Genomic DNA, 17,445 nt, shown 5'->3' with positions numbered 1-17,445 from the left:
AGTGAGATTGGACGATACGCTCCACAGTCATCTAATGATTTGCCCTGCTTGTGGATGACCACAGTAGAGGCCATTCGAACATCAGCAGGTAATTTCCCTACATCTAGACTTTCAGCATACATTTGGAGCAAGTAGTGGGATAGTTTGGAAGCCAGTGGCTTCAAGAATTTGATCTGGAGCCCGTTAGGTCCCATAGCTTTACCTGTGCAGACGTCTTGTATCGCTTTCTGAATCTCAGCATCCGTGATTGCACCCTCCAGAGAATCACGGTCCTGTGGGGACAGACATGCAACTTTAATGGTCGAAAGGAGGTCACCAGCCGTGTACGACTGGGACGTCGCAGAGGGCGTGTACATTGATGGGAAGTAAGAAGTGAACGTATCAGCGATCTGTTGGGGATCAATGATTATATCCCCATTTGTCCCGCGCACTGAGAGAATCCATCTCGACGATTGCTCTTTTCTCTCTAGCCAAGCAAGGAGTTTCCCGTCCGTTCTCCATGTTCATAAATCTTAGGGTGCGTGGAGGTATACCTCGCCTTGCCCGCTTCTATCAGGAACTGATTGTAGTTGAGACGCACCATCGTAAGCGAGTGCTGCATCTCGGAATCATGGGTAAGTGCCAGGGCTTTTTTCCGGGATAGGATATCCTCCTCGAGCTCTATTATTCTCTTGGCAAGTTCTCTCTTATGGCCAACCATCAAAGACAAGGCTCTTCCTTTCATAGCAGCGCCAACGCACCCCATAGGATGCGGGCTGATGTAACTGACCCCACGTTTTCTTGAAAATAGTAGTCAGCTTCTTTGATTAGTGTCTCCTTAATGTGGGGTACTTTGAGCGCCCATGGATTTATAGTAAGGGTGGCATGTCTTTTGGGCTGTCCAAACGAAAATGGGGGATTGATCAGAGATTTCACGTGCAAGGCACCTGGAATCAGTAAACATGCTAATATCATGAGCGTGGGTGAACATGTGGTCGTCTCGCAATTGACTGTTATGGGCGCCAGAATAAAATCTAAACTGCACGGTGGTCGGAATTAGTTGCCCCAGACATCAACCATGCCCGTGGCGGACAATAACTCTGCCAGTGGAGACCCCCTGGGGGTCCCTGCGGCTGGAAGGCAATCGATGACACCATCTACAGCCAGGTTAAAATCCCCCCCACCACCAGCAGCCCCAGGGGGAGGTCAAGCAAAAGTGTCTCGAGGTCTTACAACAGAGGACTCTGCATCCCAGGTGGGGCATACACGGATATAACATTGATGGCCTGTCCCTCCCATGTGCCAGAGAGCACCACACATTGCTCATCCGACCAGACCTTGTTTATTAGGTATGGACACCCCCTGCGTAAGAGTACCCCCGTCCCTTGAGAGCTAGACATAAACCTTAAGTGGGCAGCCAGATAGTATCCCCATCTATTTAGTGCGCTGAATGAGTTACCAATTAAGTGTGTCTCTTGAAGAAGAAAAATGTCTGGTGCCTGCCGTTTCATGTATTGAAGGGCCAATTCCCACTTAATTTTATCTTCGAAACCATTCACGTTCATTGTGAGGAACTAAGGTGCTAAGTGTGGGCCCATGTTTAGATAGAGGGATGAACAGTATGAAGCAGCGAGACAGAGGACACGTCAGTATTCATGCAATGAGGGTGGGACACACCAGACGGCCCTTCGTGTGTCCATATGTTGAGCTGTATGTTTCAAAACAATGCAGGTGATCTAGTGTTTTCAACCCTGTGGATCCCCGTACTCCCCATGGTGTCGCATTGAAAGCCTGAATGTGGACATACAGTACAGTAGGTACCGAAAATTGCTGCAGTAAATAAAAAGACCCCCCAACAAGAGGGGAAATAAGAAAGAGCATCATAGAAACACAAAAGTCAAAACAGAATAAACATACCCTCCTTAAACCCCAACACCCAACACCCATCCCCCATCCCCCACCCTGCCTCCCTGCCAGTGGGCATAAAACCACCTGCCACCCCAAACTTGCAGAGTGCCTGTCGCCCACCCTCAACAGAATTAGGGACGTGATACAACCCCACTCCCGGGGGCACTAACTTGTGAGAGCATGTGCATTCCCAGCATATGACCCCCGGCCTGCGATTTGAATATGATGAACTGTAATCAAAGGATAACACAAGAAACAGCAATGTCAATACCACTGAGATAAACCATAGCGGCAAGCTGGACGTTTGGAGTATGCAGTCTGGTAGAGAGAAAGTGGAGGGCTGTCAACACCAGATCAGTCTGCTCCCCTCAGGTCATTGTTCATAAAGTCAAGTTGGCCACGGAGCAGCTTGCGACACCCCCAACCGCCAATACCGTTCGTGGGTCAAAGGGCAGAAAGGTATGCCATCAGGAGACAAATACAAGTTGTTCACTCCCCTCAGAGGTCAGCCGAAATGCAAAAGTGAACAATGTGAGGTCTTATACAGCCCTGGAAAGCTAGAACATGGTGGAATGTCAACAAGGCACAGTTTGTCTCCCGAGACTCGGCTCAGCAGACCCCAGCGATCCAAGGCCAATCAAACCAATGTCAACCCACCAAACCTCACCCAGTGGGGCTCTGCGTTGCTGAAGCATCACCCGGCAGAGACCCTGTCCGCGGGCTTGACCTGTCGCCATTTTATCTGTCACCAGCAGGCCTGCAACAGTGTTTTTCAACTGTTCTGCAACCCTCAAGCCAGCCCCAGGCGTTCTCAGGTCTAGTGAAGAACTACACCTTATCCTCAGATTCCACACGCAGCTTGGCAGGGAAGAGCATGGCGTATTTAATGCTTTCGTTCCTCAGCAGACGCTTCACGTCCAGGAAGCTGGGACGTTGTTTCTGGACCCGTAGGGGAAGTCCAGAAAAATAGTAACCTTGCTGTTGTCTATGGACAGTGCGGAGCCGTTCGTGCCATCTGCAGGATAACATCTCAGTCGCGAAAGTTGAAGACTCATGCCCATAGGGGTCGAGGTGGCGCATCAGGCCTGGCTCTTCCCTCTGGCCCCTGATGTGCACGTTCAATGGAGAAATGTTGGGATAGTCTCTTCAGCTGCAGATGTTTAAGGATGAGGTCTTCGACAAAGAGATCCGCTGCAGGCCCTTTGCCCCGTTCCGGCACTCCCAAAATGCAGATGTTAGTGCGGCATACGGCTTTCACAGTCGTCCAGTTGCAATGCCATGGCCTCCTGAGTAGTCTAGAGGTCGGCCACCTGGCAGTTGAGGAGGTCAGTGTCTGCTGTCAGGTCCTTGGTCACACTTTCCACTTCCCGCACCCATTCAGCCATCTTCTTCATGTCCGCTCTGATCAATAAGACCTCTGAGGCGATGGAGTCAATGCAGGCTTCCAGGGGGTACGCACCAACGTGATAGCAGCAAAGATGTCCTGTAACGTGGGGTCTGGTTGCATCCTGCTGGATTCGGGCTCGAGTTGCTTTTCTTCTTGGCTCTTCTGCCACGCATACTTCTCGAGCTTGGCCTGAAGTGTCCCACGTCCGCTATGGCCACTTGCCATGATGGTGCAGTGGGGTGTGGTGAGTCAAAGACTGGGCCCGGGACTAGACCAGTTACTCACCACCACCTACTTATGAGACCAGCCCACAACGGCCTGTCGTTTCCACGGGTCAACCCCAGACCCAAGTATGCCTCAGTTACAAAGAATACCACACCGGCAAGGGAGGGGCGAGCAGATAATGTGAGTGTCTTGCTAGGGGCTACACCTACCGGGCAGGCCCCTGATTCCACGTCCACATTGTGATTTCCGACCATTGATGGGCCGAGTATAGGACCAAGGCAGTCTTATTCCCTATCACGCACCATGAGTTTAAAGTCAGTCAGGACCCGTCTTGATCATTGCGCACCCCTTCTGCAATGCACTGTGACGCGGGCTCTTTAGGAAACTTCAACACTGGGTGGGGAACTGCATGCCATGATTCGTCCGAAGCTACAGCAATTCTACTCACAAGGACTGGAGCCCCTAGCAATGGCAGAAAAGTCTACAAACCGGGCCCAAGGGCATTTTCTGCCCTGGCCCAAAATAAGGAAGTGTCCTCAGTCCCCTCCGTGGCCACGGCATACAGCGTCTCAATAACAAGGCCCAGGGGAGGCCCAAGGAGCGGGGCCCGCTGCTACCGTGAGATTTGCCAGGTGTTGTGAGGAGGCGCACTAGAAGTCTACGCGGCCCGCACAGGAGGCGCGAGGCTGCTTTTCAGCATAGGTCGGCTGATGGGGCCTCCAGGGGCCAGGGAAGCACAGCAGCAATGAGGTCGGATGTTGTGGGGGAGGCAAGGGCAGCGCACTCACCAGGGGGCTCAGTGACAGTTGTCGATGCCGTCCCGGCCCCTAGGCCTCCAGCCGGGCCTCGGATCCCCACCGCAGCCGGTGTGTCAAGTAGCGAACAATGCAAACACAAGGAGATGATGGACGGAGTGCTGAAACTTTTCAATCACTCACCCCCAGATCTGGGTTGAATCCATCATCATTCTTTAGCTCACTTTGCCACCCCAGTTCAGAGAAAGCTATATGCAAATCAGCCTTGACCCTGTGCCTCATGGGAACAGTCAAGCCCGAACTACCAACCCATTTCTTCCCTGGATCGGAAACAAACATCCTGGGACCGGTTTCGGGCTAACAGCCATCTTCAGCCAGGCTAACTTGAATTCAGTGGCAAAGTGAGCAAGGGACTCACGTCTGGGCATACCCTGCCAACTTAGGGTGAACAATGCAAACACAAGGAGATGATGGATGGTGTGCTGAAACTTTCCAAACACTCACCCCCAGTAACAGATCTGGGTTGAATCCATCATCATTCTTCAGCTCACTTTGTCACCCCAGTTCAGACACAGCTATATGCCAATCAGTCTTGACCCTGTGCCTCATGGGAACAGTCCAGCCCGAACTGCCAAGCCATGTCTTCCCTGGACGGGAAACGAGCATCCTGGGACTGGTTCGGGCTAACAGCCTCTTCAGCCAGGCTAGCTTGAATCCAGTGGCAAAGTGAGCAAGGGACACACGTCTGGGCATACCCTACCAACTTAGCGCAAACAATGCAAACACAACGAGATGATGAACGGTGTGCTGAAACTTTTCAAACACTCAACCCCTGTCTCAGATCTGGGTTGAATCCATCATCATTCTTTAGCTCACTTTGCCACCTCAGTTCAGACACAGCTATATGCCAATCAGTCTTGACCCTGTGTCTCATGGGAAGAGTCCAGCCTGAACTATCAAGCAAGGTCTTCCCTGGACCGGAAACAAGCATCCTGGGACCGGTTTCAGGCTAACAGCCCTCTTCAAGTAGCAGCGCACAGCCAATTCGGTGCTCGGCACGCACAGCACCAATTAGCCCCGCAGCAACGTTCCTCACTCCCGTGGCCGACCAGGCACCACATATCAGTCAAATGTTCGACATGATGGCAGAGGGGAACCTCTGAGTCAAACAGGCTCCGTAGCAGGTCATTATGGCCGGGGCAAGTCTGAATAAAGCGGATTTATCAGGAGTGGCGTGACGGAGCGAAGCTACTGTGCGGCCATTTATCAGTGCAGTTGGCCACCGTAACCCATACTCTTGGCCATCAGCATGTGGGAGCACATGCTGTTGGTAATTCTTTGGTTGGTGAAGCGGACAAATCTGCAGTAGCCACGTGTTCTGTAGCAGCAGTTACACGATCCGTGACTAAGATTCATAATGACATTTTGGCAGCCATTGCTGCTATGAAGGATGGAATTGCTCTTCCGCAGGGCTTCCCTTTGAAGTATTCTTATCATTTATCTGCTGAACAAGTTCCTTCTGCTAAAATTCCAATGGTTGGGGATTGGCTGATTCCCAACAAAGACCACAGACCTGCTTTGATCGTTGCTGCACATAAAGGCAGGGCTTCTGCACATGCTGGAGTGTCTTCTATAGTCTCTATTTTACAGCAACGTTACACTATGGCATGGTTTACATAAACATATCCGTAATTATGTACTTTCGTGTCACATTTGCCAATAAATTAAGCCATCCACAGTCTCAAGCCCACCGCAAACACAGCTGTGTTTATCCAATCAGCCTTTTGGTTGTGTGTATCTTGATCACTGTGGTCCGTTCTCCTCTGATACTGCATAGAAATATATCTTGGTTGCAGTTGATTTGTGCACTAGATTCCTTTGTGTTTGGCCACAACACAGTGCTGACGCTCAAAATGTCACTGGAGATTTGCATGTCTTTGGATGTTTGCCTGTGCCACCTTACATTCTGAGCAAGGCCCAGCATTCGCCTCTAAAGTGTACACACGGATCTCAATGGGGGTGCAGGTACAGTTTTCGTCTACATATAGACCAGAGGGCAATTCCATAGTGGAGCGAATGAACCGTGACTTAAAGCAATCTTTGACAGCTAGAGTCTTAGGTACTGGCAGGAACTGGCTGGCCCACTTGTATTGGGTTCTACATGCACTAAATAATCTCCCTAGAAGATCTCTGGGTGGGTGGACCCCATACGAAATGCTTTTAGTCATTAAAATGTTTGTGCCTGACCTTGATGGTCTAGACGTTGTGGTGACTACAACGTATATAATCATTCTATTATGTTACAGGACCTACAAAAGACCCATGACAGCTACGCAACTGAACATTTACCTCCTTCCAATGATGCAGCACTGCTAATTCCAGTAGCCGGCTGGCTTCCTAAGATTGGAGATCCGGTACGAATAAAGCTGGAGAACAAAAAAGAATTTGGTCCCTCTTATCGTGCACCCGTTCCAGTGCTTGGATTGAAGGGTACTCGTACAGTAGTACTGTACTGTTGTCTTTACCTGGAGCTGGACGACTCCGTGACCGAAGAAGATCTCAAGAAGATGTTGGAGGATGTGAACATCCAACTAGACAAGCATGCACGTGAAACACAGGAACGCAAATTAAGGAAATTCAAAAGAGATACTATCGATTACAAGCTCGGCGAGGTGTACACCTGGGCAGAGGTGTACGCCCGCCGGCGCTCTAACAAACCTTAAAATCCATTCTCGGCTAACGAAACTTCATCTTCTGAAGAAGAATCAAGACAAAGACCAACTACCGTCAGAACCGATGGCGAATCACAGATGCCTGGACCCTCAACTGAACCTGCGGTTCATTTTTTAGATTCCGGACCCGATCAACAAAAAGATCCCGGACGGGAAAAACCCGCCGAGGAAACAGAAAGAACTCCACCAACAACCAAGGGCAAAAAGACGAAAACGAGACGGTGAACAATATGGATAACTTGGTGATCAACATCTCCTCTACTACATTGTCTACTGACGAAATTAACACCTTACAAAAGGGGTTATCATTTGTTCCAACTACTAGAACCAACACATTGGAACTTGAAGTGAGCGCTTTCAAGTTAGTACGAAACATTCGACTGAAACACTATTTTCAAAACATCAGCCCCATCACGACTCAGGAAGAAGACATGCTTCGAGGATTGCGACCTCACAGTACTTTCATGGCACCTCAAAACCACAAAATTATTGATGCTTTTGAGAATTTGGTGAAACAAGACATCTTGAAACTTCCATTCACACAACCTGAGAGACATGGGAACCTCACCCGCAAAGAGAGAAACATCCTACAAAAATTGGCGGATAATCCGAGCATCATCTGTCAAAATGCTGACAAAGGTGGTGCCCTGGTCATCATGGACACCACCTTTTACGAACAACAGGTCCATGCACACATAAGTGATACCAACACCTATGATATTTTACCTGGGGACCCCACCCGGGAGTTCACTGACCATTTGATTAAGATCATTACCAACGCATTTGATAGTGGCACTATCAATGACAAAACAAGAAGATACTTGACACCCATTAACCCGAGACCTCCTGTACTGTACATGCTACCAAAAATGCACAAACATCCGACTAACCCGCCATTCCGTCCCATAGTGTCGACGATTGGCAGTATCCATCAAAATGTTGGCAAATTCTTGGATAAATATCTTCAACCATTCGTACTTACTACTGAATCACATGTTAAGGATACCACAGACTTTCTACTTAAACTTGAACCTATCATGAATGAACTGAGAAACACCCAACTGATCATGTGTACTGTGGACGTCTGTTCCTTGTACACCTCCATCCCCCATGATGGAGGTATTGAAGCCATTGAGCATGTATTGGCCCAATCTGATCTGGATCAAGACTTGAAAGTCTTTTTGATGCAACTTACCATGTTTTCTTTATACCACAGTTATTTTACAATTTTTGACAAATGGTTCCTGCAATTAAATGGTACGGCCATGGGAAATTCGGCTGCTCCTTGCTACGCAAACATTTACATGAGGATCTTTGAGTCTCAACATATTTTAAGCCAAAGCAGTTGGCAGGAACATGGCAGATTATACCTGCGCTATATTGACGACATTTTTCTACTTTGGGAAGGTACCACCGAAACTCTTTCGACCTTTCTGGCATCTTGGAACACCTTTAACCAACGGATACAATTCACATGGGATCATAGTGAACAATGCGTCCATTACCTGGACGTCAAAATATTGAGAGAATTGGGAGAATGGTCTACTACCATCTTCCGTAAGCCCACGGACAGAAATTCTACGTTACACTATCAAAGCTTCCACCGCATTGGTCTGAAGAACAATTTACCATATGCTCAAATGCTCAGAATAAAAAGAATCGTGTCGAAAGACGAAGAATGCAAAAAACAGATCAAGATCGTGATGGAAAGACTTAGAGCACGCGGATATCCCACCCCTATACTGGATTTGGCAGCCGAAAGGAGCGAGAAATGTGCGAGATCTACTCTATTGCAACCAAAGGCCAAAACACCGACCAACCGGATGGTGGCAGTTTCCAAATATTCTAAGACTTCACACTGCTTTCAACAAATCATTCGTAAACATTGGACCATCTTGTCCCTTGAACCTGATTTCAAGGGATTATTTGATCAGCCGCCTATGTTTGCATTTTCTAGAGGCAAGAACCTTAAGGAAATTCTCAGTCAACGCAGTGGAACTAAAAAGAATACTGTCTACTCGGGCCTCAGACCCTGTTTCAATTGCAGCAATTGCAATAATTGCATCCGTGGCAACACCATTAACCACCCGATGAAAGGCAATCCTATTAAACTCAAAGTGAATGCTACTTGCAACAGCATGAATGTTGTATACGTTCTAAAATGTCCTTGTGGCAAGTGCTATGTTGGCCACACCGAGAGAAAGATCCGCGTGAGGATCTTAGAACACAAGAGCAACATTCGAACTCAGAATCTTAAGTCCACTGTTGCTACCCATTTCATGGAGAACAGACATACTGTTGCACAACTCAAATTTCAAATATTGGAACAAGTTGATATCACGTTGAACAATAAGCACACATTATTAAAACGTGAAAACTTTTGGATCCGATACCTGTCCACGATGGTCCCTCATGGGCTCAATGACCGCATTGAATTTCTTTGCTACTTATAAATGCATTATTTCAGTATGACCTTTCTCTGTTTTTCCATGTTTCAACCTGTTTATTTTTTATTTTTATTTTTATTCTTATTTTTATCTTCCATCATTTTTCGTTGTTGATTCACCCCTTTGATCTTTTTCATGCTTTATGGTTCATGTGCATTGGCACTTTTACTCTTTTTCCTCATTGTTTCAGACTTTTTACCGTTTCATCATGGCGTTCATTATATACACCACTTCGTTGTAGGTGATCTAGTCCTTCTTTTATGTTGATGCACTTTGCTCCGTCTCTTATGACGGTTTCCTTTCAGACCCGCGGTTGATCCTTCCTTTTGGAACTCCGCGGAGTCCATACCTTATCACACACGAGTAAGTACCCGCTCTGGGACTCTGGTATTTTTTTCACCGCTTTTTACCGCATGAGTTATTCTTTTACCGGTTCTCATCACACGAGTGTCTTTATCGTTCACCGCTTGGGACACACTGTCAGGTTTTAGGATGCACGGGTGAACCCTTCTATGTTCTTTTCACGTCGAGTATTATGGCTTAGCATCTATATATTCTTTTTGCACGACCTATGGTGACTTTTCTCCCTTTTTTGACATTAGGCACTACCTTTTGGGTTACTTTTCGTTTCGGAGCCATGATTATTTTCCCATTTTGCGTTTTATGCTTATTTTGCAGTCTGTTTTCGTATACTGTCGCATATGTAATCAACATGTGTACCTTGGTCGTTTTAGCATAGTACAGTATGGTTTTGTTGTTTCTTTGTAGTGTAATCCCCTGAAGAAGGGCTTTGCCCGAAATGCATCGGGATGTGTGTTAAAATTGGTATCACCATATGAACTTAATGTGGAACACCATCATCTTTACATGTCGAAAAATAGAGACATTTTTGTGTTCAAATAAACCCTGAAAGTTGGATAACTTCAACCTGATTACCATTTGATGATTATCATTTGATTATGGAATAAGACCTTTGGTCCACCTTGGTTGTGCGCTGGGGTGTTCTCTCCCTAGGCGGGGGAGCTGCATTTCTGTCTTTACCTGGTCGCAAAGACAACAGATACATCTCAGTGGGCAATGTCAAGTTACACCTTCTGGCCGATTCTGATTAGTGTCAGGCTTGCAGTTTCGTGCAACGCAATTTCATTAAATCAGCGGACTTTATCCTCTTCCACTAATGCTCGCGTGAGTGAGGAAGTGATGGACACTACTATTGACCTTTCACCTGTTCTGCCTCCATCCTCGTCCAATACAGATGTTGAGTATACTTACCCTACAGATGAGTCTAATAGTGAAGTGCCAAACAGTCCTCGGCAACATGAGGCTGATCCGGCACTACCACCTCTAATTAACAGAACTTCAAGCGGTTACTTTAGAGATCATACCAGCTTCTCTTCTATCTTTTCTAGCGTCTTCAGGGGGGTTCCTTTGTTACTGGCTCTTGCAGGTGGAATACTGATTATTCTGCTTCTACTATGCATTGGCTGCTCCTCTTGTGGTAATGCACAGATCAGGCCAATTGCAAGTGTACCGTGACCAAATGCAACAACTTTTTGGATGCTTGCCATTAGCGACACTTAGCGTGAGTTATGGATTGACTTTTCGTTTTGCCTACTTCATTTGCGTGCAACCTGTGTTCTACTGTCAGCGTTGCCCTTTCTATTGGGCTTTGGATTTATGCCTCTCCAATACGTCATGTACAGTCCTGGATTTTCACCAGCTAATGGGTCCCTTAGAGGCCCATTAGCAGGCTTGTTCTGGGAATGGCTACATGGCGTGTGCTGCTGCACTTGGGATCTTGGCTGAATGGGATATCTGTGCGGCTGCGCAGAATCTCCTACAACGAAATGTCATTGAATATCACGTAAGTTTTGCAGATATACTCTTGGAAGCATCACAATACAAAGAGCATGTCTTTTCCTTCAACATACCTAATTGGATGGCATCCCTTTTTTCTACTAATGATAGGGATGGCCTTTTGGAATAAATTGCATTCTTAAGTTAACATATTTTTATGGATTTTCCACCTCTTTCTTAATCAAGTTTTAATAATAAACGAAAATACTTTAATCACCATAAAAAAAAATATTCCCCCCCACATTTTGTTTTTTTTCAAGCGCTTCTGGACTTTTAACTCTGTTTTACTCTTTTGTCTATATACTACAACCTTACCAAGGGGAGGGTGTAATATGGCCGTTAGGGTCATTCTCGACATTGCTAGGTTAGCATGATTTCTGCTGCCATGATGCTGCTTTTGCCCATGTTACTTCATGACTTTATTTTGTAAGACTCTCTTTGTGCCTTTCACATGAGAACTGTCAACTTTCTGCATTCTCTGCTGTTCCTGGAATATAGTCTGAACACGATGTGTAAGGTTGATAAACATGCCCCTTGTTATTCTGTTCTAGTCGGTCCCTAGCACCTAGACTAATCATGCTAAACACAGCTGCACTACTGGAAAGCTCATGCTTTGATATTACGGGGATGCATGTTGTTCACACACACTTGGAGAGAGACCTTTCCTTGGAGAAGAGCTATGCTGTTCCTATGATGTAAACCTACCATCTAGGCTCTAAGGTATGGGGTCCGCTGACAAAGTCCGTAGATCTTCTTTTATATAATAAACATTAACTTACCAACGGGAGGGCAGTTAGGCCTTATAGTCCTTTTTCCACTGTCTGTGTCTGTGTGTATGATGACATCCCCCTTTATATTCTATGGTATTGTAACAATGCTAACTGTTCTAGGTTTATGGATTTTGCTGCTTGCATTTGCTCATATACTGCATTGTAGAGAATGATAGTGAAAATAAATATTTTGCACTATACAGTGACTCTGACAATCCTTATTGTGGACAAGTACATGTGAATGAGTGAAACAGTACGTCTTGCTACCACGATTTCTGAAGAGAGTTGGGAGTGTTGTGTTCTGGGTTGTCTAATCATTTGTAGCTTTGTGGTTATGTAGGAAAACGAATGAGACACTAGCTAGTCGGTTTTGGGATCTTGGGTACTAAGGGGGTAGGAAGGTGCAACCCCTATACACGAGGTCCTGTTTTCCTTCGCATAGTTCTGTGTATGTGCAGAATCCCGCAACACTTTATTGCCCCAATCACAAAGCTAATTACACAAAACCCCTCATCTCTTATTGTCTGTATCCAGTTAAATCCTTCTTACAATATGAGAACCAGTGGCAGCTCCTCCGTAATGGCGGAGGAGAGTCACCCCACTGCCTTGCTCAGGGCCTGGCTCAGAGCCAAAATATGGGAGGGGGGAGGAGTTCTAGTGCACTCCACTCCCTAAGTGCTCATGTGTGTTTTGGCTGGCCATCTCAGGCCCACCAAAACACACATACGCACTCAGGTTTTCTCCAGCCCAGCTGTATTGAGCAGCCGGGCTGGAGAAACCCCAAAGACTTGCTGGTCTGAGCAGGGCTTCTTTCCTGCTTGCTCAGACCAATCACTGCACTTCTCTGCAGAACAAGGGTTGGATGGGAGACTGTCCCAGGGGCTGCTGGGACCAGCAGACAGGGAAGGGAGAGGTGGTGCGAGGACTCGGAGACACGACGACGGAGTTGCCGGTGGCAAAGGTAAGTTTTCTTCTTCCTTTTTTTTATATTCAATGAATTCCCCCCTTGCCCCACTTCATCCCCCTCTCATCCCACCTCCACCCCCTCTCATTCCCCCATGCCCCCTCCCATCCCCTCCATACCCCATACGGCCCCCATACTCCAGTGCCACACCGACTCCACCCGCCTGACCACAGTTCGTTTATATCAGGTGCCGCTGATGAGAACTCTCCGTTGCCCCCAAAAAGATCCTGCTACCAAAACGAGCACAGCACATCCGAAGGCACTGAACACTTAACATGCAGAAGTGTGATATCACTAGCATTCACAGCAGTTTCACAAACTCTCCCCAGTATATCACAAAGGGTTGGTCTCTCACATCATTTTTAGAGCTCATTTTGGATGTCATCGTATTGGAACCCGGCCCTTTTAATATGCTCCTCTTTTCCACAGTGCATCCAAATGAGCTGAAGGGTGTTCACACACAGAGTATCATGCTCCACGATTACTTACTGATCATCCCTCTAGGCTCAGGCCAAGTTTCAGGCTCTGGGTTTGTCCCACTCCACTCATAATCAGTAGTACCTGAAAAAAAACAGATTAGGAAGAAATAAAAAGGTCAGTGGTAAAGATAAAACAGGAAACAACACACAGAGTGAGTCTCATGTTTTTTTCAAGGGTGTGTATAGCGTTGGGTATGATCAAGCAATTTGAAGTCAAGACTTTATGTAGAGCTTACCCACAACATACTGCCAAGAATTGTAGAAGATGTGTTGTTTAGGTTACACCAGTACTTTCAGTGAATGAAGGTAAAAACTAAATCCAAAAGACAATCATATAATTTCACAGACAAAACTCCCTAGTGGCATTGTGCTAGTCTGCAGTCATCATTAAGACACAACCGTTACTGCCCATGAGAGAGTGGATTATTCATTGGGACAGATGATAGCCCACCGCAAGTAATAATGTCACTCTTTTTGTAAAGTCCAGTAAAGCTTTCAGTAAGTTAAACCTAAGATCAGTCCCATCTACCTATGGGACAGAGCAGGCAGGCTTACCTCAAGAAAGTGTATAAAGTACTTAGAAGTTCCAATACAGTTAAAAAAAAATAGAAGATCCACCGCAATAAAAATCCTACTTTAGCATATAAAAAATATAGAATATTTTATTGAGCAAAATGACACTAAAACTATAAAAACCCAATAAGGAAAACCATAGATATGAAATGTAAAGGTTTAAGGTAAAATTAGTGCAAAATAGTTCAAAGTGCCATCCGCAGGCAACTGGTCATGCTAGACCAGAGGAGAGTCAGAAGTTAGGCTGGCCTCAGGCAATCACCAGTCAGATACAAGAATGGGTTTGTCCCGCTTAGATACATCTATGGGCCATCACGGGTTAGTCGGCATCAAAGCAGCTGGTAGAAGCCACAGCAAGGCTCAATTTTGCCAGGTGGCCGAAGGACGGGGACAGTCGTTGATGATGGTGGGAGAAGTTTGGATTTCTGCGCCGTTCTTTTCGGCAATGATAAAGTCCTCATCCATGGTGGCTTCAAGAAACCTGTAGGATGGACTTGACGTTGCCTCAGATCTGACAGATTCTGACGTCGAGAGGAGAATGTTATTGAAGCTATACCAAAGATGCATCCCCGATAGATTGTTCTGCTGGTCCAAAAAGCAAAAAATCTGGAAAATGTTTTAAATTCCCCAGTACTTAGGTCTAAGCAGGAGGAGTACTCTCTGAAAGCAGCCAAGGGTTCCAGGACTTCAGGAAAATCACTGGAGGGTGAGGACTCATTTGACTGAAGACACCATCAGGGTCTAGGACAGACCCAGTTGTAACTGGTTAGCTGGGATCCTTCAGGACTTCTTGCATCTTTTGTGTTAACAGAAGGCCAGCCAACTGACCCTTGGAGTCCACCTCTTAGTAATGGGTACAAGTGTGAGCAGGTCAAACTGTGCTCCCAGGTCTCAACAGAAGGTGCAGTCCTTGTTCTGTCTTCCACAGGTCCAGTAGTGTTCTAAAGAAAGTACCCAGAATTACCACATTTATGCCTGGAACTAGCCTGTGGGTGGGGGTGACTCTTGGTTCCTCCCTGATCAATCAGCAAAACGTACCCTGTGGTAAATTCACCCACTTTTGCAGCAGTTGCTGTGTGCCCTACTGCAAACAAATCCCACAGTGCCCCACTCTACCTAGATCTGAAATGGTAGAATCTTTACTCCATTGTCTAGTGATTCTGTCTACACAAAAGGTGTGTGGCCAGGAAAATGAGTACCCCCGAGGTCCCTCAAAATGGGTTCTCTGAACTGGTACTTTCCCACTGGGATTGTTGCCTGGCTGGCTAACAGTACAAAAGAGGAGCAGGCCCAGTTGTCCGCGACATCTGCCAGTGGCAGGATAGGCATACTTTGAAGATTTGCAAAGGGCTTGGTAATAAATATTTTTAAAAGTCCAAGAATTTACTTTTTAGCTGCTTCCCAGATGGGGGATAACTATTTTTCATATGTTTTCCAATTCCATGGAACCGCTAACCCAGCAACAGTGAAAAAAGCTTTTGGGGCATTGTCACTATATGGACCCTTCCTTATGGGCATTCAAGACATACTTAGAGGCAACCTATTCACATTTTTAAAGGAGGGTTTTGCCCTGTCAAAAAGGGCTATTTTCGGGGCCGGACTGGGAACCAAAACCCGCCCTGGCAAAGTGCTCGGCCACCCCCACCTTCCCCCTGGGGGTTGGGGGAGCCGCCGAGCTCTTTGCCAGAGCCTGTTTTCGGGCCGATTTAGTTACAGGGCCAATTTTGCAGCTATACTGCAAAAACAGCTCTGTAACAAAATCGGCCCCCAGGGGCCCACAACCGGCCCCCACCCATGCGGCGTACCGGGGCATTGCCCGGTGCTCGCTACGGCCAGTCTGGCCCTGGCTATTGTGACTGGTCGAATTTACAATTTAAACCTGCACAGCCAGGTTACTGGCGGCAATCCTGCCATCATGTTTTGCATTGTCTCTTTAATGGTGACACAATATGTGCTGCAGTCCACTAATGTCATTTAAGTTACAGGCCCTTGATACACATTGTACCTTATACTACGGACTTACACGAAAGCTAAATGGACCAAGTAGGTGTATACTAATTCAACATTTTTAGAGGCAGGGGCACATACATTGGGCACTCAACAGCAGTGTCCCTGACTGTGAAGTCCAAAACACAAAATACAAATCTACCAAAAAGTGGTTGGACCAAACGGAAAAGCAGCATTTTCCTACACTGCTTATAAGGTGTGCGATTATAGAAGCCAGGGTCACCAAATTATTGTTGAGCGCACATGAGGAGTTCCATGGTTGCAAAATGCAGAGTGTGTCCTACAGGATGTTCGTAATCAAATGCACAATGGTCCATGGAGAAGACCCAGGAAAGAAAGAAATCATCCCGACTCAAGCACAAAAAATAAGCTACTCATTATTAATGTTGTGTAGTGCCACCCAACCAGTGGTGAAGGACCAAGCTTGCCATATCTTGAGCCCCAAATGAGTGACGAAGACCCAGAAAAATAGATGGAGAACAGTTAGCGAAGGCTATGGGCATCAACAACATTTCAACAAAAGAAGGGCTGTCACAACCTTATTGCGCCCTCACCTTCAGTTTTAAGTGAGGGGAAAATGTAGTAATGCTTGTGAATATACAATTTACAGTGCATATTTGTATATATGAACTACAGGGAATGGGCTGAGAAGTTTATGATCTTGTTTCCTTGGTATTGTTGCCCTTAAAAGACCCCCTGGCTATTTCAGTATAATAAAAAATAATATAATTTTTTTTTATCCCAAATGGAAATGTGAGAAGAGCATTTAAGTTATTTTACTAATATCAAACACATATATATTTTCCACATATTGAGGAATTTACCTTATGAATGAGTCAATTTAATATTTTAAAACAATAATTTTCTGTGCATTTAAAAAGGGGAGTTTTCCACAAGTACATTTTCTTCTTTGTATGTTGTAATGCTAAGATATGAGATAATTATGATTTGCAACCTTATAGGTTTGTGACATGCTACCTGAATCCCCTTTAGATATGCTATACACTGTTTCACACCTTGGGGCATATTTACATTGAAATAGCCCAGCACGATGCCACAAGCACTTTTATTCTGCACTGAGCCGCTCATTTGCAAAAAAACACAGGGATGGGCCATATTTAGAACAAAACGATGCACCCCTGTGCTCTTCCCCGTGCCGTTGCTAAAACAGCAACCGTGCGCCAATGCAGGCTCCCTTGCACCTACGTGCCTGCGTTGTTGGAATGATTGTTTTTGTGCACACATAGACAAAAAACGAAGAGAAATAAAAGTATTTTTACTTGATGCGTTAGTTTTTGGCACTTCCTTAGACTTACGAAGTCTTGTAAATAATGGGCAGTGCAAATAAGACATGGATGTTGC

Source organism: Lissotriton helveticus, chromosome 1_1 (assembly GCF_964261635.1).
Source record: "Lissotriton helveticus chromosome 1_1, aLisHel1.1, whole genome shotgun sequence".
In the NCBI taxonomy this organism is placed as follows: Eukaryota; Metazoa; Chordata; class Amphibia; order Caudata; family Salamandridae; genus Lissotriton; species Lissotriton helveticus.
The sequence above is the reverse complement of the archived record's forward strand: the minus strand, read 5'-3'. Positions refer to the sequence as shown.